At 46.3% G+C, this 24,092-nt stretch overlaps 1 long non-coding RNA gene across 1 annotated transcript; it reads left to right on the top strand.

Moving 5' to 3' along the window:
• Positions 1–4,603: 4,603 nt before the first annotated feature.
• On the top strand, positions 4,604–19,311 carry LOC146869132 (uncharacterized). The gene is made up of 2 exons (XR_014969641.1): positions 4,604–4,701; positions 18,426–19,311. It is a non-coding gene; the product is annotated as an uncharacterized LOC146869132 (long non-coding RNA).
• The last annotated feature ends 4,781 nt before the right edge of the window (positions 19,312–24,092 follow it).

The raw sequence follows: 24,092 nt of genomic DNA, 5'->3' as shown, positions 1-24,092 counted from the left end.
TCTCCAGCCGCAAATACTTGTCCCCGTGTGCCAAGGCTCATGCTATGCCTTGTGGGAAAGCTAAGGAGGCTGCTGTGGTGGCGCGCTGGTGGTCTCTGTGCACCTCTAGGTCCCTTTAAGGACATTGCCATGTTTGTGCCCTTGTGCTTACGCTGCTCACATTGGTCACATCCGGCAGCCATGCACTGTATTTTGTTCTTTTCCATTGGCCATAGGTGTCTCTAGGACTACATTTCCCTGAAACCCTGTGGGCGGCCATCTTGGGATGATGCGTCCATCAGCACGTCACTGCCCAAGGACACGTGCTCACTATTCAGTCAGTCAGTCAAAAGTCTTTATTCGGTTTAAGTGCAAACCATAAAAGCATGCTACAATAAATAAACTTAAAAATACAGAGTTCATTTTAAATAACCATTACAGCTAAAAAACGCATTGACATAGATTGATAAAAATAGAGCAATGTGTCCAATTAAAAAACATTAAAATGGATACAGTTCATTTCCTCAAGGAGCGAATTAAAACAGATAGAAAATTCGCAATATTAAAAGTTTCCCAGACATCATTTAACATCTGAAGGTAAAGAAGAGCAGGTCTCACTATTCAGTGTCTTCCGATGCAGAAGGAGCTCCAGTCCGTCTCCCCTGCTCAGCGGTCCTTTCTGGGGTCACTTGGATCGCTGTTCTGGCAAGCAAGAAAGGCCGGATGGGCCTTCATGGTTGTTGTGTCCATAGCTGCCAAGGTTTCAGATTGCTTATGTGTGACATTTTCATAACTTCAGTGTAATTATGAGTGACATTCACCGACAATGAGTGACACTTTCTTGCGAGCACAATCAAGCAATAAAGATGTAAAAATGGCCTCAGCACTTGCCCCTCTCACCCATGCACTCCTCTGTCTCAGACCCTCAAGGCCCCAATTTTTACCTGCGTCAGACTTGCAATGTGCATATTCTAGTGGTTTGAGATGTAGATGGGACATTGGAGCACTAGAACACAGAGGTCACTATCCACCACTGCCCCAAAAAGGACAACATTTAGAGATTGCATTTATCAATCGAAAATTAGATTAATGTAAAAGAATGCTCTTCTCATTTACTTTGCTTATCTTGCCAGGTCAGCGTTTCACCACCTGAGCTTTGTGTTCTTTGGCCTGGCTGGGAAGGAGGGTCACGGGCTGCAGGAGCATGCAGGAACTGAAAGATGTGTCTGAGCCAAGGTCGGACTGGCCTACAGTGCCGAAGGCCTGGTCTGCCAGGCCAGTGTGTATGCTGGTTTTTTGTCTGTTTGTGGCCCTGTTTTATGGTCTGCTGTGCCGGTTTTCACTGTTGATTTACCTCTTATGAAAACAAACATTCCATGCAAAACACTTGTACGACGTGTATGAGTGAAACCTGGCACAATTTGCATGCATGGGTCAGGTCACTTAGTGGGGCACTTTACTTTGGTGCCTGGGCCTAATGTCTGTTCCAGTCTGACTCTGGTCGAAGTGGGCAGAGAGTCACTGGCAATGTGTTATCCGGTTTCTGGGGGCCGAGACAGACAGTAATGAAGTAGTAACACTCACAGGCCCACATGCGTCCGTTTTTGCGCAGCAGACGCCAGGGACCACCGAGGGGGCCAGGACTTCACCCCCCAGCCTGCTTTGCGGCTCGTTGCTGCCCCCGTCATACCGTTCATGCCAGAAGGCACTTTAAATTCTGCGGAGGGCTCCCACAGCGCGAGATGCGCGCGGGCCTGTCATTGCCAGGAAGAGGCAGGACAGGGCCACCTCCCATGGCACCGACTTTTTTTTTTGATAACCAATTTTATTGATTTTTTGGGAGCAGCGGGGACAGGAAGCATCAGGCCGGAACCCCGCACGGTGGAGATGCAGTGGCGTGAGATAAGCAGTTTGAAGATAGTATATTTGAACTAAATGAAGCCTTGCTAAGACTGTGACTGTTTTGGGAGCCATCAATGCATTCCTCCAATCAGTGTCATCCAGGGCCCCAAGCCAACCCTCCCACTTGTCCCGGAGTAGAGATAAAGAGTTGGGGGTGTTGTTAGTAAGGGAGCGGTAGATACGGGAGATCCCTCCCTTCCCCAAGTTACCGGTCATGACCTGGGCCTCAGGTGTGCTGTATTCAGGTAGGGAGGTCCCCTCTGAGATAGGAGAGTGAAGCGAAAAATAAGGAAGTCCAAAAACATCACTGGTGCATCAAAGTGTTCAAAAACGGTCAAAATTGGGTTAAAATGAAAAAATCAAAATGCTACAGTGGCTCAATAGCATGTTAAACATATAATGAATGATATAGAATGAATAGTTTTACAAAAACATTGAAAATTGTTATTTTAAATTTCAGGGGGACAAGGTCACGGAAGTCATGGAACTCCGAGCGGTGTAAAATTTCATCTTTCCCCCCTTATGGAGGTCCAAAATGTTATTACATCAAAATCATTTAAAAAATATATAGGTGTAATGGCAGTGTCCTGAATGCTATATAACTGCATTTGCACTGTTCTGTGAACCTCTAAACTGAATTTCTCACACTTTTGAAGTCTCCTGGAGCGAAAAATAACCAAGTCCAAAAACATCACTGGTGCATCAAAGTGTTCTAAAACGGTCAAAAATGGATTGAAATGAAAATAAATGAGTGTTAAAGTGGCCTTAGAGCATTATAAACACACAATGAATGAAACAGAATGAATAGCTTTACAAATAAAGATGAAAATTAGCATTTTCAATTTCAGGGGGACAAGGTCACTTTTGTTTCCGAGGTCATGGAACTCCGAGTGGTGTAAAATTTCAGCTTGCCTCCCTTATGGAGGTTAAAAATTGTAATACTTCAAAATCATTTTAAAACTATATGGGTGTGATTGCAGTGTTCTGAATAGTTCCAAAATGTATTTTCAGCACTTTTGAATCATCCCTCCTGACAAAAATCATCAATTTCCCACCTCATCACCAGTGCTTCAAAGTGCCATAAAATGCTCAAAAATGGTGGAAAATGGGGAAAAAAGCATGGAACTGGTGCTTAATAACATCATAAACAAAATGTATATCTCCATTTAGTTTTAAATCGTTTAATAATAGAGTTACTTTTTCATGCATCACTAGTGATGCACACTAAATCTGAGACACAGCACTGGTGATGCATTTGACCTTTTCTCAAGCCGAAAAAAAGAGGTGCTTAATCTATGTATTTTCACGCCCTCTTTCATATGCACCCCCCTTTTTTCAGAAAAAAATATTGGGGTACCAGATTTTCTAGCGAGCATCACCAGTGATGCATACTCCCCAAAGGTGTTTTTTCCCCTGGGCCCCTCCCCCAAACAAAAACACATTGATCTGAAGCCTAAGTGTATTCTGAGTCAAAAAAACTTTATTTGGTGAAAAAATATTGTACAGTCACTTTTTTACTCTAAAACTCACTATTTCTCACTTTTTTTTAGGGAAAAAAAAAGTTTGCAGATTTTTTTTAAATCGCCCGATTTTTTAAAAAAATGCTCTTGTTGGAAGCCTTTGGACATAAGGCCACATAAATAAAAGGAATTTTTCAAATATCTGTTTCCCTCACTTTTTTTATTGCTGTTTGAATATTCAGACTTGACCTTTTGCATCATTGGTGATGCATGCTCTTATTATTGAGCTTGGGAAAAATTAAAAAAAATCAACTTTGGGGATTGTTTACTAGGGCAAGTGATACATCAATTTAAGACTCATATTAAACTGAACCTCAAGCTGGAAAAAAAAACAAAATAGCATTTACACTCACTATTTTATAAGCAACTTTCGCAATTGTTTTTTAGCTATATAAAAAACCAAGGTAAAGCCGTAAATTTTAGGAATGAGATTTTTTCAAAGTAACACATAGGTTTGACTTGCCTTCACATTAGGCTTCATAAACAAAAGAAAAAACACCTCTATGTGTTAGTTTCACTTTTTATAACACATTTTCGTTTTAGGCATAAGCAAAAGCAGCATTGGTGATGCATGTGTATTTCAATAGGGATTTTTAACGTCTACCAAAATACGGTTTACCAATGCATTTTCATTATTTTCTCTTTAGTATCTCATTAAGCACATGTTAAGAAAAAGTCGAAATAAATTAATTTAATTTACCATTATTTCCTTTGGGGTTCTATTTCAAGACCCTGCATCCCTTATTTTCTAGGGGAGGATCTTGCAGTATCAGTTGCAGTACCAGTGATTGACCATAGGTGGCGCTGCATGTACTACTGCTCATTTGTGGTAGTAGTAATTCTGAAAATTTGGCTCCACCCCCGTTTCAGGATTTCTCCTGCAAATTTGTCTAAGTGAACTATACTTTATCAATCACTTTTGGTTGTTGAATACATATTCACCGTTGATGCACTATCAACTTATATCAAAGCATTAAACTAGGTAGCAAATATAATCAATGAAATATTAAGCAAACCATACATTTATAATAAATACTATGTTGGGGGAGGGGGTCTCAAAAGCAGAAAAAATACAAAGTACATCACCCCTCTGGATAATAGGGCAACAATTCTAGCAAAGCGCATGACGAAGGAAGATGGTGATAGGTGGAAAGAGAAGCACGGAAGCCCTCCAGTTTGGCCCACTGTCCTTTCTTTCGTACAGGTGCTCCACAGGCTTATCAGATCTCGAGGCAAGTCCCAGGCCAAGCACCTCAATGTACAAATGGTTGCAGCGGATAAGTTGGCCCAGTGTCCTCCGGTGAGTAGAGCAGCAGCACTTGTTGTAACAAGGTGGTTTCCTCCGGTGATTAGGAACCCACTGACTCATGTGATAAGGTGACCAGGTGAGTCTGATGTAATGCTCCATGTGATGGAGTGTCCTGGTGTCCTTTTTTGATAGGAAGCCCTACAGTCGTGTGCTCCACTGAGTAGGAAAGCAATGCTTCGTGTCATAGTTTGAATGAATGAATATCCTCTGGTGAGTAGGCCAGCTTCATCTGCTAATGTGAACGGGTGTCCTTCGGTGAGTGGAGCAGCAGTGTGAACAGGTATCGTATGGTGAGTAGCACAGTAGTGTGTGTGTCGATCGAGAGGATGTCTCCAATTAGTACAACAGTAAATGTAAATGTACAGGAATTTATATAGCGCAAATCACCGAGCGGTGTCTAAGCGCTTGCTTAGGGAACCCGTCCTGGTATTCCCCTGTGAGATAACCCGGCAGGGCATCCGCAAGGTGAAAGCCAGGCATCCCGCCGCGAGGGGCCCATGTGGAGATTAAGCAAGTGCTCTGTGTGATAGGGTGACATGGTGTCATCTGATGAGTAGCGCAGGGCTTTGCTGTGATATTGTGAACGGGTGTCCTCGATCGAAAGAGAAAAAAGACAAATCCAGCTCGGCACCAACACAAAAAGACGCTCCCAAAAGCCACCGGAGCCGGTTTTTGAAAAAATGAAAGAAAAGCTGGATCCTAAACAGATGAAGATTCATATAAAACCTGATACTGGACAACAAAACCAGCTATACCTTCAAAGAGGAAGATAGACACTGAATACAGAATCCCTCTACAGAAGAAAAAGGACATAGCTATCAGCCCTAGTCACATTCCCCCAACCCCTGCACCTTCTTCTCTACACATTACACCATTAGATTTTCCTAACACAAATACTGATATAGAAGAAGGTGACGACAATTCTAATCAATCGCCACCAGATCCATGGAATGACTATAACATAGATCCACCTCACGATACAGACCCTGATCTATAGCCGGCAAAACCTTCCCTGCTGATGATAATACAGCATATCAGTAATTAATTGCTAGGGCAGCTAATTACCACAGAGTGCCTTTATACAAAGAAGTACTGGAAGAATATTTCCTCTTCCAAACCTTAAGAAACATACACAAAACAACACAAATGTTACCTATGCTTAAATGTATGATGAGGGCAACTAATTATATTTTTAAAGACCCAGTTAGAGCATGTATATTAACACCTAGGATGGACAATAAATATAAACTCCCTTCCCCCCCCCCCCCGACCTAGTTTTTATTAGGGGCCAGTTGCTTTTGGATTCCTTAGTGGTCTCTAATGCCCATAAGACGGCAAGTTCACAAACCACAGGAGAGGCACCACCTCCAGATATAGAATCCAAGCTTATAGATACATCAGGGTAAAGAGTAGCTGCTCAGTCAGCCAACCATTTGCGTATATTGTCTGTTATCTAGATACGATAGAGCTCACTGTGATGAGATGGAAGAATGATTGAAATATCTCCCACAAGAACACAAAAGGAGGGGGCAGGAAATAGTGCAGGAAGGAAGACGTATTTCCAATTCCACTAACAGGTGTGCATTAGATGCCACAGATACTGCAGCTAGAGGAATCAACACTAGCATTATGCTTAGGAGAACATGCACGCCTCAGAATTTCTGGTTTCGAACAAGAAGTGCAACTAACCATTCTTAAAGCACTCTTTGATAAGGAACACCTCTTTGGGCCTCAAATAAACCAGTCCCTTGAAAAGATGAAAAAGGATACCGAAGTAGTCAAGTCTATGGGAGCACTTCAATCTCCTTCAACCAGAGGTTTCTTTTGTCGCTCCTTTTACAGAGGAGGCTCCGAAACCAACACCACAGATGTAGCTGCACCTTCATACAAGACACAAACACTATCATCTCCCTCTAGAGGATTCTACAAGTGTTACAAGATTACAACAGTTTCTTCCCATTTGGCAATCAATAACATCAGACAGATGGGTTTTGGGTATTATCCAACATGGTAATTGCCTGGCGCTTACCAGCAATCCTCCGAATATGCCACCTCGCATTAACAAACTCTCGCTACAACACCAACAGCTTCTCAAACAAGAACTAAAAGCTCTTCTAACAAAAGGAGCTATAGAACCAGTTCCATTACAACATCAAGGATAAGGAGTTTACTCACTTTACTTCCTAATACCCAAGAAGGACGGGTCTCTATGACCAATCTTGGATCTCAGACCATTAAACCTATTCATACTGTCAGAACATGTCCATGTGGTTACCCTTCAACAAGTGCTTCCACTTCTACATGGCGACTTTGGCTTTATGTCCACACTAGACTTAAAGGACTCATACTTTCATATTACTGTCCACCCAGCACATTGCAAATATCTCAGATTTGTGATAGCAGGAAATCACTATCAATTAAAAGTACTCCCATTCAGAGTGACTACTGCACCCAGAGTATTCACAAAATGTCTAGCAGTAGTAGCAGCTCATCTGAGCAGACAAATTCATGTCTTCCCATATCTGGACGATTAGCTCTTCAAAGCCAATACACAGAAAAAGTGTTTACAACACACTCAAGCTACCATAACCTTCTCAATCAATTAGGATTTACAGTCAATGCACGCAGACAGCTCTAGCCTCTCCCAGAGCAGCCAGAATTAAAAACTTTCAAACTTTATTACTACAGTGTCAAAACAACCAATACCTAACAGTGAAAACTTTCAAGCAGCTGTTAGGGATGATAGCATCATGCATTGCAATAGTGCCTCACGCAAGATTATGCATGTGTCCTCTACAGGAATGCTTGGCACGTCAGTGGAATCAATCACAGGGTCAATTAACAGATTTAGTGTTGGTACACACACACACACTCATTGCTCTCTGCAGTGGTGGAACACACAAAACCTATCGAAATGGCGATCCTTCATTGACCCGATTCTACAAGTCGTATTAACAGCAGATGCATCTGTCACAGGTTGGGGTGCCCATCTCGAGCATCCAACAATTCATGGCTTATGGGACAACAAACACAAGAGTCTCCACATCAATTTCTTGGAGGTCCTAGCTGTTCATCTAGCACTAAAAGCTTTTCAGCCTCACCTCACAGGGTAAGTTGTCCTAGTCCAGACAGAAAATATTACAGCTATGTACTATGTACAAAAACAGGGGAGGGGGGCACTCTCTACAGTTGTCACACCTCTCTCAGAGCAGTTGGCGTTGGGCAATACATCACAAAATTCATCTTCTGGCCGAACACCTTCCAGGCGTGCACAACCAATTTGCCAACCTCTTCAGCAGGATGTGTCAACAAGTACACAAATGGGAACTTCATCCCCAGGCACTCCTTCCATACTTCCAAATACGGGGATTCACACTGATAGACCTCTGTGCCATAGCAGAGAACTAAAAAAAATTAACCTCAGAACAACCTTTCTTTCAACTTCATAAAAATAGAGTGGTTCTTTGTACAAACCCAAAATTCCTCCTACAAGTAGTTTCTGCTTTTCATATTAACCAATCTGTTGAGATACCTGTGTTCTTCCACCAACCTGATTCAGTAGAAGAAAAGGCCATACACACACTTGATGTCAAAAGAGCACTATTATACTATATTGTTAGAACAAAAGATTTTCGTAAAACAAAACAACTTTATGTTGCATTTGCTCCTATCTTTAAATCCGGTATTTCTAGATGGATTGTTAAACGTATTCAAACTTGCTATGTTAAAGCTAAAAGAACTTTAATTATACCTCCTAGAGCACATTCTACTCGCAAAATAGGAGCATTGATTGCCTTTTAAGGTAACAATCCCATAGCTGACATATGTAATGCAGCCACATGGTTTACACCACACACACTTACCAAACATTATTGTATGGATGTGTTAGCATGTCAACAAGCTAATGTGGGACAAGCAGTGCTAAAAACAAGTTTTCAAACAACTGCAACATCCACTGGTTACCCACCGATTTGGGAGGATACTGCTATCCAATCGATGCAAAGCATGTGTATCCACAGCACACATGCCTCAAACGGATTATGCTACTTACCCTGTAAGCATCTATTATTGGCATGTAGAGCTGTAGATTCACATGCACAGTCCCACCTTCCCGGACACCTCTGGGTATTGCAGTTCTTACTATTCACATTACATACGCATGGACATCTCTGTACTACACTTATTTACTCTATTCGCACCCTCTTGCGGGAAAACAATATAACAACGGAGTCGATGCCCATGCGCACAATCACCGAAAGGAGGAGTTACCATACTTTGTGACTGGAACACACTTTTTTGAAGAAAAACAACTTGCAAACATCCGGACCCAACACTAGATGGCAGGGGTATGCAAAGCATGTGAATCTACAGCACTACATGCCAAGAATAGACACTTACAGGCTAAGTAACATAATCCTTTCACTACACCTTGGAAATAAGAGGGCCAAATGTCAGAGAAATAGATTGAGTCTTTAAGTGCACCATCAGTAACAAGATTTAAGTGACTGCCTGTTTGAGGATGAAATGAATATATTAATAAACTGAGTTCCCAATATCATAGGACAGTAGCCCTGCATTCTGATTGCTCAGCCATGTGTTGTGTGTGAGCTTCTGATGGAATCGTGCCTGGGAAATGTTTCATTGAATGTTCCAGGAAGATATGTGGCATGATGCTGGCTAATTTATACATTCTGGGCAGTGACCGGTGTTCTTTCCACAAAAATCTTCTGTAGGTTGGGTTTTCTTCTGGAAGAGAAACATGCAGAGAAGGTACGTAATCCCTACGGTTAAAGATATATAGATCCCACATTACTCATTTGGTTGGGCGCAAGGCATTTGCGAACACTTCAAGAGACAATGACTTGACATTGGTTTCCCTCCTTTTGACTGAAGTGGATTTAAGGTAAGGGAACCCATCATGTGAAACAAACTTACCCGGCGGAGGTGCCCAAGACCCCTGATCTCTGGAAATGCAGCTGCTCTGGTGCGCCTCATCTTAAGTGTTTGGCGTCGGTGAGTGTCCAGTAATGCTGGAAGGTACAAGAATTTGTACATATACTGTGCATAGACTTGAGTATAATAGAAATCATGAGGGTGCGACACCTCCGCTTGGACTTCTGGGTGATGAGACCCCTCTCAACCTGCCTGACTGCTATCTTTTACCAAGCAACGCTCATCCAATTAGTTCCAGTTTGCCGAAACACTTGCTCCTAGCCCTTGAAGAATCATGATTATTGGGCAATACTTTCTGTTGAGAATATAGAAACCCTATCTGAGAGACCGGGATCACCACACTGTAGTCCCTTGTTATCACTGCACAGTAAATGAAACAGACATTGATGGAATATTGCATTGAACAGCCAGCTTCCTATCCAACCCCTGTACTTGGAATCACTCTTGCGAACTTACCCCACAAACCCGTAAGTGTCCAGGATACTGGGTAAAGGACACCAGGAGGACAGCAGTGATACTGGGGAACACTGCCCAATAGAGATACAGCTGCTCCGTACCTTTTTGTCTACATCTCCTGTGTGGCATCATTGAGCATCTAGGAAGGCTGACTGCCAAGAAGCCTGTATGAAAGCTGCATGTGAGGATTCATGTGTGGTGCTTTGAGACTGCCAAGAAGCCTGTATGAAAGCTGCATGTGAGGATTCATGTGTGGTGCTTTGAGACTGCCAAGAAGCCTGTATGAAAGCTGCATGTGAGGATTCATGTGTGGTGCTTTGAGACTGCCAAGAAGCCTGTATGAAAGCTGCATGTGAGGATTCATGTGTGGTGCTTTGAGACTGCCAAGAAGCCTGTATGAAAGCTGCATGTGAGGATTCATGTGTGGTGCTTTGAGACTGCCAAGAAGCCTGTATGAAAGCTGCATGTGAGGATTCATGTGTGGTGCTTTGAGACTGCCAAGAAGCCTGTATGAAAGCTGCATGTGAGGATTCATGTGTAGTGCTTTGAGACTGCCAAGAAGCCTGTATGAAAGCTGCATGTGAGGATTCATATGTAGTGCTTTGAGACTGCCAAGAAGCCTGTATGAAAGCTGCATGTGAGGATTCATGTGTGGTGCTTTGAGACTGCCAAGAAGCCTTTATGAAAGCTGCATGTGAGGATTCATGTGTGGTGCTTTGAGACTGCCAAGAAGCCTGTATGAAAGCTGCATGTGAGGATTCATGTGTGGTGCTTTGAGACTGCCAAGAAGCCTGTATGAAAGCTGCATGTGAGGATTCATGTGTGGTGCTTTGAGACTGCCAAGGAGCCTGTATGAAAGCTGCATGTGAGGATTCATGTGTGGTGCTTTGACAAGGTCAGACAGGGGTCATGGAGGGGTGTCTCCTAAATCAGGCATTCAGCAGTATCATGGGGCTGTGGAAGCAAGGCAAGAGATAAGGAGTAGGGGGGAAGAGAGCGTGTCCAGGAGTAGAGAAGGGAGAGCAGAGAGGAGATGGGGACAGACTCGAATGAGAAAACAACGGAGGAAGAGAAGAGCAAAGGAACAGAGGAGATTGATAAGGATGAAAGATAAAGGTCAGAGAGAAACGGATAGAGGAAGAAGGAGCAGAAAAAAGATGGTGAAAGAGGAGAACCTAGAATCAACAGGGTAGACAGATGGAATGATAACCAGGATATGAGAGAAGAGAGAGGTTGGAAGGAGGAATAGAAGAGGACTAGGGAGAGATCAACTAAAAAGGTAAGAAGATGAGACAGGATGGAAACAAATAAGCGTGAGTAGAAAACAGTGGGGAAGGAGTCAGAGGAATGATGAGAGTAGATAGGGAGAGTGGAGATACATGGGAAAGAGGAGAAAGAATGGAGTGGAGAGGAAAAAGTGTGATAGATGAAGAGGTGTTAGGAAGGAATTGGAAATGGAGAAAGTAGGAGGACGGAAAGATGGGAAACTGGAGGGAGGTAAGGGAGAATGAATAAGGGAGGTTCGAGGCATGTGGGCTGCTGAATTCATATCTGTGCATAGATCGCCGCCTAGTGTTGGGTCCGGATGTTTGCACGTTGTTGTCCTGGAAGAGTCTTCGAAGTATCCTGAGATAGGTGACTCCTCCCCTGGACCACAGTGCGCATGGGCATCCTCTCCATCCTCAGATTGTTTTTTTCCGCCATTGGGTTCGGATGTGCTTATCTTGACTCAAGTTAGGAAAAACTTTTTTCAGGCCAAAAGGCCTGTAGTTGGCGTCGGTACTGTTCCCGATCGGTATCGACAGTTACTTGTTAGTTTACTGACAACTTTTTCGCATCGTATCCGACCATCGACCCTACATCGACGATGGAATCGAGGACACCATTCAAGCGGTGTCCTGTTTGCAATGCAAAATATCCCCATGTCGACGTCCACCCGGTGTGCAACAAATGCCTTTCACCGGATCACGACGAATCCACATGTATGGCCTGTGCCCGATTTCGATCCAAAAAGACTCTCCGGAATCGACGAGCGGCGAGACTCGAAGCGCAGCAAGCAGCACCGGCCCCGACCAACATCTTCAGCGCCGAGGACGAAGATGTGGAAGGCGTGGAGAACCTACCCTCCAGCCCTGCTTCCGAACACGATTCCGGATCGGAAGACGTCGAAGAACAACTCTTTCATAGAGAAGAAGCCGACACCGAGGTAGGAGACTACGATGAGGCCTTAGGGGCCGAAGAAAGTAGCTCCGGTGACGAGCAAGGCCTACCCGTACAGACGGAGGATATCCCAGTGCGTCAGTCAATGGCTCCGGTCGAGGGATCGCCTTCGGGCCTTACCCAAGACCTATCCCGCAGTTCTTCGGCCCCGCCATCTGGCCCGGCCTTGGACATTCAGCGACAGCCATTAGTGCCCAAAATGACTGGTTTCCCTTCCTCGAGAACGAAACCGAAAGTCGTATCGGTTCCACAGAAACCGAAACTGAAACTGACACTGCTGGGATCGAAGCCCTCTACACCTTCGACGCCAGCCAAACCCGTCGGCACCGACCGCACCAAACGGAACTTCGGTGCCGAACTCGCAGCAGCCGACGTCGGCGCCGACCCACGGAAAAAGGCCATCGGTACCGCCAAGCCGCCTCGGTCCCCGGCACCGAAACACTCGGCTCCGGCCACAAAGGTCAAAATGGCCGCTGCGTCGCACATCGCTCCGAAAGCGGCACGGAAGGCCCAATCATCGACGTCCTCGACAGCTACTACCTCTCCTCGACTCGATGACCCCGTGGCCCCGAAGAAGTCCACGCCTGCCTCTGCAGAACCGCTCGGCGCCAAAGAACCGTCGGCGTTCCAGGTTCGACAAGTTGCAGCGTCCTTGCAACGCATCAAAGAAAAGGCAACCCTCCAGGACACGTCGGGCTCCGAGCCGAAAAAAGCTCAAAAATCTTCTCCAGCAATACCCAACATCACTTTTGGACTGCCACCATCCACGGCACCCAAATTGTTTGAAATTAGGACACGTGTCACCCAAACTAGGATCACACCTGCTGAATGTTCTCCTACGGAGACGTCACCGTCCCACATCATCGATGCCGACACCGGCAGACTTGTGCTCCAGAAACGGAGAATATCCTCCGAGCAGCCTTTGGACTCCTACCGGATACCATTAAAGAAAAAGCTGCCAGCGGATTCGGAACCAGTTCTTTACGAACGTCTCCATACCTCTTACCTAGATCCACAGCCCTTCTCTCCGACACCCTCCGAAACCGATGCTTTGGATGACTACATGGGTGACGATGTCCCCTACCCCAGAGAGATGGACCCTGAAGGCCAACAGGACCCTGACCAGGCTTGGGATGACCCTGTAGACCCGGGTGCGCCTATGGATACACAGGACACGCAGCTATATGGAGCGAAAACGTCTCCCACAGAGGACACTGCCGCATTCAACGCCCTCATTGAACGTGCTGCGGCCAATCATGATGTGCAGCTCCACTCTGACACAATCGAGGACGATTTTCTAATGGATACTTTCGCATCCTCAGAAAGGAATATCAAAACTCTACCCATGCTGAAAGGTGTCCTTAAACCAGCAAAGGACATTTTCAAAGAACCCACTAGGGCAAGAGTAATAAACCCCAGGATCGACAAAAAATATAGGTCGGCGCCTGTGGACCCTACGTACATTAGAGGCCAGTTGCCTCTAGATTCCATTGTAGTCGCTAATGCTCGCAAAAGGGAGCACTCACAGACTACTGGCGAAGCTCCTCCACCGGACAAGGAGTCCAAGGTGCTAGAGACCTCCGGCAAACGAGTTGCAGCACAGGCAGCTAATATATGGCGTATTGCCAATACCCAGGCGCTCCTAGCTTGCTACGATCGCGCCCACTATGACACATTAGAAACCCTACTCCAACATCTCCCTGACCAATACAAGGAGGGAGCAGAGATCCTCATCAGGGAGGGACAACTCCTCACGAAAGCATCCATTAAGTGTGCACTGGATGCCGCAGATACAGCTGCTAGAGCAATAAATACCAGCGTCATGTTACGACGACACGCCTGGCTACGAATCTCCGGATTCAAACCTGAGGTTCAAAATAACATCCTCAATCAGCCGGTCAACCCCGACTACTTGTTCGGACCAGAGGTTGACACCACCCTAGAAAAAATTAAAAAGGACACAGACACTGCAAAGTCCATGGGGGCTCTCCAAACACAGTCCTTTCGGAGTGGCTCCTTTCGTCGCCCCGGAAATAGAGGAGCAGGTAGAGGACAGGGGTCACAACAAACCTTCAACAAGGGCAACACACAAAGTACTTACGATAAAAACACCCGGGGTGGATATCGTGGCTCCAGCACAAAGGGTAGAGGACGCGGATACGGAAATACCAGGTCCTCCCCCAAGAACAAACAGTGACGCCCTCTCCCTTCCTCCCGACCACACAACACCTGTCGGGGGAAGGCTACAAAGGTTCCTGTCCACGTGGAACTCCATCACCACGGACAGGTGGGTCAAAGATATTATCAAACACGGTTACTGACTAGAATTAACCTCCACTCCACCCACCATACCACCAAAACACCGTCCTATGTCCTCAGAGCACTTAGCGTTATTACAGCAGGAAGTGCTAAGTATGCTGGAAAAAGGCGCAATAGAGGTCGTGCCCGTCCGCGAGCAAGGTACGGGGGTGTACTCCCTGTACTTCTTAATCCCAAAAAAGGACGGGTCACTCAGACCTATACTAGACCTGAGACCCCTCAACCGCTACATTCTCTCCGAGCATTTCCACATGCTCACCCTACAACAAGTCCTCCCGCTGCTCAAACAGGGAGACTTCCTGGCCACGCTGGACCTCAACGATGCGTATTTCCACATACCCATTCACCCCTCACACCGAAAATATCTCAGGTTCACTATTCAGGGGCAGCACTACCAATTCAAAGTCCTCCCCTTCGGCGTGACAACAGCACCCAGAGTTTTCACAAAGTGCCTAGCTACTGTGGCTGCACATCTACGGAGGCAACACATACACGTCTACCCTTACCTGGACGACTGGCTTGTTCAGGCAAAGTCAGCCCAGCAATGTGCCAGCCACATGTCCCGCACCATTCACCTTCTTCACAGTCTGGGGTTCTCACTAAATTACCCGAAATCACATCTCCAACCCGCACACGTCCAACAGTACCTAGGTGCGACCATAGACACTCTGGCAGCCACAGCTCAGCCAAATTTAGTGAGAATCAACAGCATGCAAATGCTGATTTCCAAGTTCAAACCCCAACACTCCCTTCCCACGCGAGTGTTCATGCAGCTGATAGGCATGATGGCCTCCTGCACTTTCATAGTCCCACACGCGAGACTACAAATGCGCCCGCTTCAGGAGTGCTTAGCACGTCAATGGAATCAGGCTCAAGGACAACTAAAAGACCTAGTGTTGGTGAGCGGTCGGGCATACAACTCTCTGCATTGGTGGAATCCACAAAACCTTTGCAAGGGCCGACCGTTCCAAGAGCCTGTTCCACAAATAATACTGACGGCGGACGCGTCTCTCCAGGGATGGGGAGCTCATGTACTCAATTACACAGTGCAGGGACTATGGACAACACAGCAAAAGAAGATGCACATCAACCTTCTAGAACTGATGGCAATCTTCCTGGCAATGAAAGCATTCAAAGTACACTTGTGCAACAAAGTCGTGTTGATCCGGACGGACAACATGACTGCCATGTACTACATACAGAAGCAGGGAGGAACACACTCTCCACAGTTGTCTCATCTGGCTCAGAGCATGTGGAAGTGGGCCATTCAGAGGAACATATTCCTCATGGCGGAACACCTCCCCGGCAAGGACAATCGGATGGCGGATCTGCTCAGCAGACACAGCCACCAGATGCACGAGTGGGAGCTACATCCGTCAGTGCTCCAACCGTACTTCCAACAGTGGGGTCATCCAGAGATAGACCTATTCGCCACAAGCGAAAACGCAAAATGCCAAAGCTTTGCCGCCAGGTTCCCACATCCGCAGTCGCAGGGCAATGCGATATGGATGAACTGGTCCGGCAGATTTGCGTACGCTTTTCCCCCAGCACCATTGATACCGCCGGTGGCACGCAAACTCAGACAACACTCACTGACACTCGTCCTAGTTGCTCCAACATGGGCACGCCAACCATGGTACACCACCTTTCTCGAACTTTCCGTGGTGCCGCATCAAAGGCTGCGGATCAAACCCTCGCATTTGACGCAGAACCATGGAGAGATTCAGCACCCAGATCCGCAACAGCTGAACCTGGCAATCTGGCTCCTGAAGTCCTAGAGTTTGGCTACCTAAACCTGCCACCTGACTGTATGGACATCATTAAGGAAGCTAGAAGACCCACTACCAGAGCTTGCTATGCAGCCAAATGGAAAAGGTTCGTCATTTATTGTAATAATAATGACATTAACCCGCTAGACGCATCCATCCAAAACATAATCTGTTACCTCTTACACCTATACCGATGCAATCTGGCGTACACCTCAATACGTGTCCATTTGACCGCAATATCAGCCTATCTCCAGAACAGGCAGCACCTCTCTTTATTCAGAGTGCCTGCCATCAAAGCATTCTTGGAAGGACTCAAACGAGTAATTCCTCCAAGCCACCCACCAGCTCCAATGTGGAACCTCAACTTGGTCCTCACACGCCCGATGGGCCCACCCTTTGAACCTCTACACTCATGCGAGATTCAATTCCTCACCTGGAAAGTAGCTTTCCTAGTAGCAATCACTTCTTTGAGGAGAGTTAGTGAACTCCAGGCACTAACCGTTCAAGAGCCATTCATACAGGTTCATGCCAACAGGGTCGTACTACGTACCAACCCCAAATTCATGCCCAAGGTGATATCGCAGTTCCACATGAAACAAACCATTGAACTGCCTGTTTTCTTTCAAAACCCACAAACTGTCGCAGAAAGAGCACTCCATACACTAGATGTAAAGAGGGCCCTCATGTACTATATCGACAGGACTAAAGTCTTTAGGAAAACAAAACAACTTTTCGTTGCTTTTGCCCCACACCACAAAGGTAATGCCATCTCCAAAGCAGGTATAGCCAGATGGATCGTTAAATGTATTTAAATTTGCTATCAAAAAGCTAAACGCACACTAACGATTCCCCCACGAGCCCACTCAACACGTAAGTTAGGGGCCTCCATGGCTTTCCTGGGAAACATTCCTTTGCATGATATATGTAGAGCAGCCACCTGGTCCACTACACATACATTTACCAAACACTATTGTGTAGATGTGCAATCAAAACAGCAGGCAGCTGTAGGACAGGCTGTTCTCAAAACTCTTTTTCAGACCGCTGCAGCTGGCACTGGTAGCCGCCGCTAATGGGAGGTACTGCTATGTATTCTATGCACAGATATGAATTCAGCAGCCCACATGCCTCGAACTGAATATGCTACTTACCAGTATGCATCTGTTCTTGGCATGTAGGGCTGCTGACATTCATATCGCCCACCCTCCTCCCCGGCGCCTGTAGCAGCTGCAGCTCTCTGAATTCCTGTATAGCATGGTCATCACTTTCTGTATCTACTCCATCACTGCCACAATGGCGAAAAACAATCTGAGGATGGAGAGGATGCCCATGCTCACTGTGGTCCAGGGGAGGAGTCACCTATCTCAGGATACTTCGAAGACTCTTCCAGGACAACAACGTGCAAACATCCGGACCCAACACTAGGCGGCGATCTATGCACAGATATGAATGTCAGCAGCCCTACATGCCAAGAACAGATGCATACTGGTAAGTAGCATATTCAATACCATGACATGCAAAAGAGACAAGATAAGCAATATAATGGAGGAAAATATGCATGACAGTTCACTATATCCTACTCTTGAGGAATCTCGTTATGCTGTGTGAAAATCTGGGTGTCTGCAGATCCTGCTCAAACAGTATTTAAATTGAAACCTGAAATGGCAGGAGGAGGGCTGGCATTTTAGAGCTTGTGTGATATCGTCCTCAGAGTCTTAATCCCGACAAAGTGGGTGGCCACAGAAAGTTTTTGTCTGTAGATTATGAAGGCCATATTCGGGCATAAGCAGCATATGCCTTCATTGGTAAAACAGCCATTTGTAACTGGCATATACCCAAATGAATGAGATATCTTTATACGTGTGACATGTCCATGTGTTTGGTGTAACCTATATTGGGAAACTCTTTCTGTATGAGTAATGTACCCTATTGGTCTGCCACATTTAGTGTAAATTACTGACATAGTAACCCTCTGATGTCAATATAATTTTTTCCGTACAGGAAATGTTTGACATCATTCTAGATGAGAACCAGTTGGAAGATGCCTGCGAACATTTGGCCGAATACCTGGAAGCATACTGGAAAGCCACCCATCCCCCCAGCAGCAATCCCCCAAACCCACTCTTGAACCGCACTATGGCTACTGCCGCCTTGGCCTCCAGCCCTGCCCCCGTCTCCAACCTCCAGCTACAAGTGCTGACCTCCCTCAAGCGAAACCTGGGCTTCTGGAGTGGGCGGGGAGACCAGGAGCAGGAGGATCATGCAGTGTAAGGGTGATGGGAGAGCAAGCTAAATGCTCAGGAGGAACACGCTAGAGAGGGGTTAAGTGAGGAGTCAACACAAGGCTATACCTCATCACCTTTTTATCCAGGAGAATTGCTTTCCCAAAACCATGAATTACCTGAGATGCGCTAGGCCAATCAGTGGGCGCCATTCCCGAACGTTGGCCAATAGGGTAGTGCACGTCCTTAAGGTTATCCTGTGGAACAGCACCATTCCTTGCAGAAGGCCAATGACATGATTTGATTCATTAAGGGTAGTTGATTTGAGGGACTCCGTTCTTTTAGGCAAGCAGCTCAGTTGGCTCAATTCCTTAATATTACGTGTTGAAACAACTATGTTACTTAAGGCTAGTCTATGGAATTATTCCATTTCTTAGAGTATAACACAGTCCCTTGCAGAAAGGTGTCAGTTAAGAAAGCTGTGTTTTGATACAGAGTTGTGTTACCAAGGACAACCTGATTACTCCGAAAGAAATGAAAAAATCATGCTGAGCTCCCTTGAGTTGTGGTTTGGACGTACTGTATCCCTTGTTGAGCAAAAAAAGAGAATGTTTCGAACAATGCCTTTCTTTTTGTGTTTCTTTTGAAAAAAAAAACAATACTAAGACTGTGTTTTGTTATCTGTGTCCTTTGACTGTGTTTCTGTCTCTCTCAGGGGCAAAGCGCCAGCCTTCGGCAAAAAAACTCCTAAGTAATCTCTAAGATATCCTACAACTAATTGGCTTCCCTGGTAAAGCTGCTTCTGCAGTGTGGGTAGCTTTTGGCAAGCCCTAGGGCACTTTTATAAGACAAAGCTCATATTGAACCTGACAGGACTAAAAAAGACACATTTTTAAGACCGTTGCTGGGACTCTACCGACAGTCGCATGGGAAAATATAGATCATACAATGATATTTTGTAAATAAACGTTTTCAGAACAAAAACTATCAGACTTGCATAAACATCTCCTTTGAACACTTTTGACCTTCACCTAAACTCACCTGTTGAGTTTGGTTGAATTTAGAAATAAAATCCAGGTGGACATTTTTGTGGGGAGAGTTGTGTGTAATTATTGGCAGATTATTTTTTGTGAGTTTTTATTTTCATGTGGATCCCCTACAAATATAAAATACATAAATGCAGGACTATGAAAAGTCCTCAACCTCTTTTTGAGGTGTGCTTCTGCAGGGGTGCAGGATTGCCTACTTAATAAGAGAACTTGAGATCTGGAAATTTGTGCTGTTAGCGGGTACCGGGCGTCGGGTTTTCTGTCATTTTCAAAAGGTACCTTCACTGGCCAAATTTACATTTCATTACTCGACTTGAGATCCATTTTCTATCAACATTAGGTAAGGGGAACTGCTTTGTCTTTTGAATATTCATGTTATTGTACGTTGCACCAACCTTGTCCTGCGTCATAGTGCTAAATGTGATATTTATATTCATTAAAATAGAGGAAAAACTGTAGAATCCTAGAAGTACGTGTAAACCTTTAAACGTGATGAGCTTGATGTATTTAAAAGTATATCATTATATATACATCTATATACATTTATGTAATGTATGTGTGTGTGTATATATATATATATACAACCCGCTTTACCAGGTAAAAGACTTGAGGCACCAGTACTTATGAGAGTTGCTTCTTTTTGCACCTGCACACAGACAAATTAAAGCATCTAAGCTTCTTTGTAGTCTTGTTCATAATAGCAAACACCATTTTGTTTCAACAATGTTTTCATACACCCATCGTGATCAATAAACATAACATAATGTTCGAGGCATATGAGCTGCAGATTATACACTGTGCATAGATCGCCATCAGGTGTTGGGCCCAGATGTTTGCAGTTTGTTTTTCTTCTTGGAAAGTCTTTGGAAGTCACGAGGTTGGTGACTCCTCCTTCGGTCCGTATTGCGCATGGGCTTCGGCTCCATCCTCAGATTGTTTTTTTCCGCCATCGGGCTCGGATGTAATACTTCATGCTCCGGTTAAACCATCGACGAAAAATCCTCATTCATCGAGATCCTTCAGATAAAATCTTCTTCATCATCTTTTCTCCTCGGCACTTCTTCGATTCCAGGCATCGACGGCGGCCTTCGGGCCTATCCCGACTCCGGTCTCGGCTGATGGAAAGAACTCCCTTCAAGAAGCGCCTTAAATGTGGGGCTAAGTTTCCCCACACCGATCTACATCAGGTGTGCAACCTCTGCCTCTCCCCTGAACACGAGGCTCGAGACTGTCCCGCCTGCAAATCTTTTAGGTCGAAAAAGACCATTCGAGATCGAAGGGCTAGACGCAGCATGGCACACTCCTCGACCTCGGCTCCACTCGACATCTTCGGGGACGACGTCGAAGCTCCGGGGCAGCAGCACACCGAACATGAAGACGACCTCGTCAGTGCTTCCGAAGCCGACGACTCCGACGTGGAGGACATCACCCCGGCGCAGAGGGTCGTGAGCACTCTACCCCCTCCCACACCCGCGCCCACACCCAAAAAGGCTTCGGTCACGCCTTCGCCTCCGGGCCTAGGCAAGACCAAACAACCTGCTTATATCACCCCACCTTCGGGCCCGGTGAAGAAGTCTCATAAGCCTTCCGGCAGCTCGGGCTCGAGCCAGTCGACTAGCGGTGCCGAAAAACACCCTTCGGCACCGAAGAAGACATCGACCTTCACACCAAGCTCCGTACCGAAGCCATCGGTGTCGCAACCCGGCCTCTCGGTGCCGACCAAACACCATAAAGCCCCCGGCACCGACACTCCCGTGCCGAAGCCTATCTCGGCACCGAGCAAAAAATCGGAACTTCCAAAGAAGCACGGCACAGACAAGCTTAAAAAAACGTCGGCCCTGAAAACGTCGACGCCGACCGATCAATCGGTGCCGGAGGAACTATTCAGGCCGGATCCTTTGCAAAAGACCCTCACAAAAGATCCAAAGACTGGACATTTGGTACTGTCTTCAAAGAAAAGACATTTGGAAAAACCAGCTCCACCTCCACCACCAAAGAGGAAGGACTGTGCTACCTCCCCTTTCAGAGTGCCTTCCCCACCTCCTCCACCCTCTCCATCTCCGCCCCCTCCACCTTCTCCACCCTTGCCTCATCGCTCTCCAACCCCCTCTCCAGACCATGATGACCAAGGGGACCCATACTATGGTCCCACAAGACCCCACCCCTCCTGGATCCCCAGACCCATGGGATGATTATCACAATCCAGACATCCCAGATGTTCCACGGGATGACATTTATCCATCCAGGCCATCCCCACCAGAGGACTCCTTACGCTTTCACCACCTACTCCAGAGGGCGGCACACTATCATGGGGTGGAGTTACACACTGACCCAGTTGAGGAAGACTTCCTACTGGACACCTTTGATATTGCAGATAAATCTACTGCTATACTACCCATGCTCAAAGGGGTAGTCAAACATGCGACAGAGGTGTTTAAAGACCCAGTCAGGGCTAGAGTCCTAAACCCCCGAATAGAGAAAAAATATATGGCCGCCCCCACAGATCCTGCCTACATTAAAGGACCTGCACCATTGGATTCCTTAGTGGTATCCACAGCTAGAAAACTGTCAAATTCTCAGTCGTCAGGCGAAGCTCCACCACCTGACAAGGAGTCCAAGCTCCTAGACGCGTCAGGAAAACGCACTGCCTCACAAGCTGCCAATATATGGCGTATCGCCAACACACAAGCGCTGTTGGCCAGGTACGACAGAGCGCACTATGATGAGCTGGAGACCATTATGCACCATCTCCCAGACAAATACAAGAATAGGGCCAATGAACTAATTCAAGAGGGGAAAACCATAACCAACACCTCTATACGCTGTGCACTGGACGCAGCAGACACAGCCTCGAGAGCCATAAACACCAGTGTACTACTTCGTCGCCACGCCTGGCTCAGAGTTTCAGGATTTAAGCCGGAGGTACAGGCCTCCATATTGAACCACCCTTTTGACCAGCAACATTTATTTGGTCCAAAAGTAGACGAGGCCCTCGAAAAGATGAAGAAAGATACAGATACGGCGAAATCTATGGGAGCCCTACAATCCCATCCTCCTAGGCGCTCCTTTCGCCGCTCGTTCTTTCGGGGCACTGGCAGGGGCTACTCCTCAGATAGCGCCTCCACATCCTACAAATCCCCTCCTCAGTCTACCTTCACAAGGGGTTATCAAAGAGGCGGATATAGAGGAAATAATAACAAAGGCAGAGGCAAAACTAACACCGCCCGCTCTGCCACACCGCCTACCCAATGACTTCCCCCCGCTCCCCCCAGACCATTCCACTCCGGTCGGGGGCAGACTACAAAACTTCCTTCACGTCTGGGAGACTATCACCTCACACAGATGGGTGACCCAAATTATTCGTTCAGGGTACTGTCTCGAATTAAAATCTACCCCCCCAAATATTCTACCCAGGCACCGCCCAATGTCGCAAGAACATGCCACATTGCTAAAACAAGAGGTAATCTCCCTCCTGCAAAAACAAGCCATAGAGCAAGTCCCCATCAATCAACAAAATTTAGGGGTCTACTCCCTGTACTTTCTGATACCAAAAAGAGACGAGACTCTACGACCTATTCTAGATCTCCGGCCTCTAAATACTTACATACATTCAGACCATTTTCACATGGTAACCCTTCAACAAGTTCTTCCACTCCTCTCCCAGAACGATTTTCTCACCACACTGGACTTGAAAGACGCATACTTTCATATTCCAGTACACCCTGCGCACAGAAAGTACCTCAGATTTGTAGTGGACGGCCAACACTATCAGTTCAAAGTTCTCCCCTTCGGGGTCACAACAGCACCAAGGGTGTTCACCAAGTGCCTAGCAGTAGTGGCGGCACACCTCAGAAGACAACACATCCACGTCTTCCCCTATTTAGACGACTGGCTAATAAAAGCCACGTCCTACAACCAATGTGTACAACACACCGCCACTACAATCCAACTGCTTCACCAGCTAGGTTTCACGGTGAACCACCAAAAGTCCCACCTGGTACCGTCTCACACAAAGCAATACCTCGGCGCCACCATAGACACCTCAAAAGCGATAGCCTATCCCATTCCGGCCAGGATTGCAAGCATCCAGGCTTTGCGTCAAAGGTTCATACTTAAACACTCTCTCCCAGCCAGAGTGTTTATGCAACTTATAGGGATGATGGCCTCTTGCATTTTCATAGTACCTCACGCAAGACTCCAGATGCGTCCACTCCAGGAGTGCTTGGCACGCCAGTGGAACCAGGCCCAGGGGCAACTGACAGATCTGGTGTTGGTAGACGGTCGCACCCATCGCTCTCTGCAGTGGTGGAACACCACAAACCTTTCCAAAGGTCGACCGTTCCTGGACCCCGTTCCACAGGTAATCCTAACAACAGACGCATCGCTCTCCGGCTGGG

The sequence above is a fragment of the Triturus cristatus genome, chromosome 1_1, assembly GCF_964204655.1.
Source record: "Triturus cristatus chromosome 1_1, aTriCri1.1, whole genome shotgun sequence".
Classification (NCBI taxonomy): Eukaryota; Metazoa; Chordata; class Amphibia; order Caudata; family Salamandridae; genus Triturus; species Triturus cristatus.
Note: the sequence above shows the minus strand (reverse complement) of the source record. Positions and strands in the feature narration are given on the sequence as shown.